This window comes from Rhea americana, unplaced genomic scaffold (genome assembly GCF_003343005.1).
Source record: "Rhea americana isolate MKP2758 unplaced genomic scaffold, rheAme1 scaffold_173, whole genome shotgun sequence".
Taxonomy (NCBI): Eukaryota; Metazoa; Chordata; class Aves; order Rheiformes; family Rheidae; genus Rhea; species Rhea americana.
The window spans coordinates 1,173,178-1,179,177 of record NW_028185850.1 but is presented as its reverse complement, the minus strand read 5'-3'; the positions used below and the strand labels follow the sequence as shown (position 1 = coordinate 1,179,177).

Genomic DNA, 6,000 nt, shown 5'->3' with positions numbered 1-6,000 from the left:
TCTCTCAATGGAATTTAGTAGCAGTTTTGTTCATAAAGCTACCTTTTGGGTGATTTTCAGCTACTTGCTTCAATGGACCAAATACTCACCCTTTCCATTTACAGAGTACCAAATTGTATTGGGAAAAAAACATTGGAAAAATCCACAGCTGGTATGTCATAATGAAACAATCACATTTTAACTTGCTTTCAAATTAGCAGAATGCTTAGCATATATGCACAAGTACGAAATTAGAAGGAATGCAAGTGTACAGCAGTGTATACTAATGTTCACATACCGGCATAATAAAAAATATAGCTGAGCATAAGTGCTTCTGAGATATTAGAACAGAAATTCTGTTGTCAAAGCAAATAATATTTGATTGAATAAAACTAATTAATACTGCTCATATTGAAGGATACAGTGGTGGTTTCCTATTCTCCCTGCTGCTAACTAGACACTTGAGCTACACAAAGACACTAATTTTAATTTCTTGGATTAGTTTCCTGAATGCCTACTATAAGCTCTATCTAAATATTGGTTCCTTCAAAAAACGGATTATCATGAGAAGGGAATTATTACAGTATTTTCCAATAAGAAAGGAAGTGAAGTTAGTTCAATATATGAACAGTTTGTTGCCAGGGCTTTTCAAGTTATCATGTGAAAAAAAAAATGAAGTTATTTCCTACTTGTTGTTCAGAAAAGAAAGCAGAGCAAAATAGCCATTTTTTCTGATAAAAGTCACATTTAGGACTCTTTCTGGGTTTCTCTCTGAGATGAAGTCCAGCCTCCCTCCAAGTCCGAAAATTAATCTTCCGTTTTTTTCTGCCTAAACTATTCTTGCATGTTCTATGTAATTCATGTCTTTTTTCTCTCCCCCCCCTTTTTTTCAATTTCAACAGGATGAAATAAAGGCAAAAACTTTCCTCTCTTTTGGAATTTGTGGCTGGAGGCTCATAAGGGTCAGTTATCTCCACACAGAGATAAGCACTCAAAAAAGAGAGGTTGYTGGTCGCTGGAATTTATTCGCGCTGCATTGTTTATAGGTACATTCACAACTTTCCCTCCAACCTCTCTCTCTGGGGTCTCCAAAAATGCGCAGGATTTATGAAGTCTAGAAGAAGTTAGGGCCATAGCATTGCGTCTTTACATAGTATTGCTTCTGGCGAGGGCAGATGAGGGACTAGGGGAGCTATGTGCACTGCTACAGGTGCTGTCCAAGGAAAATCTCTGGTCTGCTGTGCTGAGAGTAGTGTATACACAGTGTGCGTTGAAGAAGTCCAGCTATCGGTGAGTAGCTTCCCTGCTCCGGAAAAAGAGCTCAGTGCCAGGAGGCTGATGTTGCTCCTCGGGGTGCTCCGTTGTTGCCAGAAGTGCAACAACGCAGTGGTGTGGAATGATTAAAAGATGTGACGGGGCTCTCCGTAGGGACAGCCATCGATACAAGAGGAAATCACTCCTCTGCTTGCCAGCCTCTTTCCAACTCTGCAGCCTGAAAGTACTTAACTTTGACTATTTGAAGCTTCATTTAACTTTCATCTTGTAATGTAACATGCCATTCTAATCCAGCATTATTACCCCGTCACAGGTTTGGTGTTTGGCTTGCATTAAATATTTCATACAATAGTACACTTAATGAGCAGCACATCATCTGTCTTTGAGCTAAACATTTATGTAAATAATAGGTACAAAAGTACTTTTGAAAATACTGGGAAAATAATTAATTTGAGGGAAACATGTAGAATTCTGTCCAAAAACAAAATAACAGGGAAATTAAATACTTGAAACTGAGTTCTTTTGCAAATATACAATATAAAGTATTTGTTTTATTACTATTACATACAAGGTTTATAAAGTAAGCCTCAGTCAGAACCCCAGCCAGTACAAACGTTGGGCTGCAGCAACTGAATTTCTGGACCAGGAGTATGAGTTCAGGAAAGGCAGAAAACATTTTCCATCTACTAACCTTCTACACAACTCCTGTGACTCTAACAATTTAAACCAACAGAGCACCTGGCCCCTACTGTGTACTCTTATTAAAAACTCATTGACTCCAATGGCTGCCTGGGAAGCCAAGATCCACATTCATCACTGGGGTATCTTGTCTGACATCAGTGAGATCAGAATTTGGCTTTAATTCTCCAAACCACACACAATTTTTACATACGAACTAGGTGAAAATTAACCTTGAGTSTTACACTAATTCCACTGTATTCAGAGAAAAACATGGACTGTTTCTTTTTGTTCAAAGCTTCTTTTAACAGCATCCTTAATCAGATGTCTTCAAGTGAAAAGCCTTTTGCCCACTGATATGGAAGGAAGTGTAATTAGTGTTGCTTTTTTTTCAGCCTTGGGATGAAAGTCAGCCCTTGTGGCAATAAGTATCCACAAAAGGTGGAACYGCTGAACCAGACAAGAAGCAAGTTACGCAAGGACAAAGTTTCAGGAGATTTGCCTGAGCCCTTTCTCTCCTCAAATATCTGAACAGGACTCTGGAAAGAGTCAGAGTCAGTATTTCCTAGTGACAGCTGAACTCTATTCTGCAGCAGCTGATAGAGCTGGACATCCACACCACGTGCTGCGGAGAGTTTTATAGCCTGGAGAATAGCCTAGCCTCCTCTCACTGAAGAATGGAAAATTGCTATATACTATTCAATTTGTATACTCTGATTTTGGTTTGATTTTTGGCTGCTGAATACAAATAGGAAGAAAGAAAAAGCTTTTTTTTATTGGGCAGAATGTATATGAAATAAGAGGAGACGATGGAAAAGATAATCGTATAGGTACTGATTGGTTAAAGCTTTCCTATTTTTCTGTAATCCAAAGTTCTTTTGGAGGACCTTTATTAYTTTTAAGAATAATTTTAAATTGGGGTCATGATGATGTTAATGATTCCTCCAATTGTTGTCAGCAGACTTTTTACAGTTATATTTTCWTTTTAGTTGGATTTCAAATGAGAAATTGTTTTTCTCTTTATAACGGTTTCATAGTATTTTGTTGTTTCGCTATAGTGTATTGCTAACTGCCTCCTACACTGTGGCCTAATTCTAGTCCGTAAGCATCAGAACCTCCAGTTGCAGGCCCTATTTTTAGTATTAGGTTCAGACATATTTTAGGTGTTGGTGCTTTGATAAGGAGACATCAATAAAAAGGAGTCATAGCTAAATTTTCAAAATGGCTTGTGATTTTGGGTGCATCAGTTTCTGAATTGCTTATTTGATCCTCCATGGTTCTGACTGATCTAAAGTAGGAAACTCCACTTCAAAAGTCAAAATCTTAAGTGCCTTCAATTAGGTTGCTATTCTCTTTCAAAAACTTAGCCTAGTTCTCCTGATAAATTAAATTAGAGATGTCCAGCTAAAACACWGAATGAAAACACATATGCTGGACACCTCTCTCACTGAGTATGTTTGYGCCTGTGTGTRCATGCATATTTATATTGCCTGTACAAAATTACTACGTAAAGAAAAAAAAAGAGAAACAGGGCATGTATTACTTTAAAGATCTTCAAGCTCATACAGTTTTCTAGATTGTATTCTTAGTTAGTGCTTTAGTTAGATTTTTGTGTTTTTGCTGGAACTCTTCCAGTTTATCCTTACAGAAATTAGAAGCTGGAAAACTTGTAGAATTCATAGCCTATCCTTGAGAGTTAATTCTCTAAACTGACTGGGGTTAGAAGTAAGTTTCACAGCACAGTGGAGGGAGAAAAAGTCATCGCATGTATAATCTGGATAGGAATTAGGTTCCCAGCCCAAGTCAGGGCTACCTAAATCCTGTCACATTCCTGCTAGTCAGCCCAGCCCTGCACAGGTACATGTTGGTCGTTGTCTAGTCACACGCTGCATGGAAGTGACATACATATTTCTTAAATTGGCCACAGAGGAGCATCCTTCATAACTGATCCCTATTTGCCCATAGGGCTGCAAGGGCCTGCGCTGCTGCAGAAACTTGGCCTCTGCGTATCTCTTGCTACTTTAATGCTTCACTGCTGTGATTCTTCTACTCCCTCCTCCATATTCACTCTTCACTCTTTTCATATTTAGTTTTATCTTATTCCTAACCTGATTCTCTTTATCTGTGCTAAATACGCCTCCCCTTTCCTTGCTCTTTATAGCCTTCAAATACATGAGCTCGCTCATCGTCTTCCTCTTTAATGGCTGAACGGTGAAGCTATACTTCTTTGGTTTTTTTAACTGGTTTTCATAACAAAGTTTCCTTACCCCTTAATCATTTTTGTTGTTCCACAGACTGGGAGAGATAATTCCAGAGAGTTCTGAAAAAGTTGACTTTTCCATAATTACCAAAAATCAGATTTCTGGAATATTTCTTGTGTGATAAGCATTGTTTGGAAAGTAGTTTTATATCTTATAAATAATAAGCTTTGAATTAACCTTTCTTTTCACTGGCATTTTTTAAAAGAAAAAAATAAAGAAAACAAGAACATACTGCTAGAAATGATAATGTTATTTATTTTAGAGCTTTTAAAAACATTTTCATAAATGGCTGACTAACAACAAAAAGATTTAGATCCTGCACTCTGACTTCAGCTTATTCTAATGATCTTATCTAAAAATGATTAGCAGGTTTATGAAATAGGAAAAAGTGGATTTTTTTTCTGGTTTTCAGTACAAATCATGCCCAGAACATGTTCTTTGGCATCCTGGAAACTAAAATAGAACAAGAATGTGCTTCTTAATATGAAACATTAATCTAAGTTAGACTATGTTCACCCTTTGGGGGTTCTGTTCTGATTTTCAGTGATTGCCAAGTATCTTTAGAGATGACTGATTTGGTGAATGCTCTACCCAGCATTCAGCAGTATAAGCACTGGAAATATGTAATTGTGTAACATCGCAGAGATGGGATATTGCTGATGAGACATGAACATAAATTACAAATAAGAAAAAAGATCTTTTTTCCTTCTCCTCTGAAATAAAGAGCATAACTTGTTATGACTCCTCCCATAGCGTGTGCTATCCTAAACATGGGGAAACTTTACAAACAAGAGGTCTTATCTTGTCTAAATGGTGCACATCTGGAACAACCTCCACTGATGCCTTCTCCAAGGAATTTCTTTAAAATTTCAGAAATGGTAAACCTAAAGATTTAAATCATTGAACAACTGTCCATAAAGCATGGGGCATGGAGCTTATTAAGGCAGTAACACACCGGCCACATTGCACAAGGTGGTCATTGGAAAAAGCCAACAACAGGTACGGAGCCAAAATGTTTTTAAAATAAGCAGAACTGAAGTCAATTTTTCTCTGTCTGGCTCAAAAAAAAAAAAAAAAAAAAGTACTATTAAAGAAAGAGGTGTTACATCATACTCAGGTATTAAGATTTTGACTGCTGATGGTATCAACAATTTTAGATTACAGCCAATAAGAATCAGTATAATTTATGTCTATCTTACAGGTCTACTCTCTGGAATTTATGCAAAATGTTAGATGCCTGTTCACAGATTTGGAGTGATGTGCTGTTGGGGGGTTATTAGCAAAGGCCTCCCTTCATGCTTTTGAAACATTAAATGAGATCCTATGTTATGGCACTGAGAAAGGGAACAGTTTACATAGCTTTCAAATACTATTACAAGACACTGTGATACTGCTTTACATATTAAATATTAAAAACAGAGCCTCTTTCTTAGTTGAGACAAAGTATATGAAAACTGAAGGAAATGTGTATGATAATTACTGCAACTGTAAATGGAAAACAAGGAATCAGAGCCTGCTCTGAAGAAAGTCAGTAGCAGAAGTCTCAGCAGGTGTGAGGCTGTTTTGTTTTAGTAAAATAATGAACTATATAAATGTTAAGAGGCTAATGTAAAATAAAAGAATACTGAAATTTTAGCATTTTATTAAGCTTTAATTTGAAAAAATGTAAGAGACTCTCAGTTTATATCTCCCATTCTAGTTGCCCTAAAGTCTGATGGAAARGATTTTTCAAAAGTTGGTGCAAAAGTGTTACTACTGGTTAGAAATAATAAAATAGTCAATCCTAATAGTATATGTGTGCAGATGA

General features: G+C 36.8%; 1 long non-coding RNA gene across 1 annotated transcript in view; it reads left to right on the top strand.

Annotated features, from left to right (window-relative positions):
• Positions 1–1,018: 1,018 nt before the first annotated feature.
• Positions 1,019–6,000, top strand: part of LOC146597983 (uncharacterized) — a 28,718-nt gene continuing 23,736 nt past the window's right edge. The window contains exon 1 of the long non-coding RNA XR_014895360.1: positions 1,019–1,269. This is a non-coding gene — a long non-coding RNA (uncharacterized LOC146597983). The remainder of the gene's footprint in view (positions 1,270–6,000) is intronic.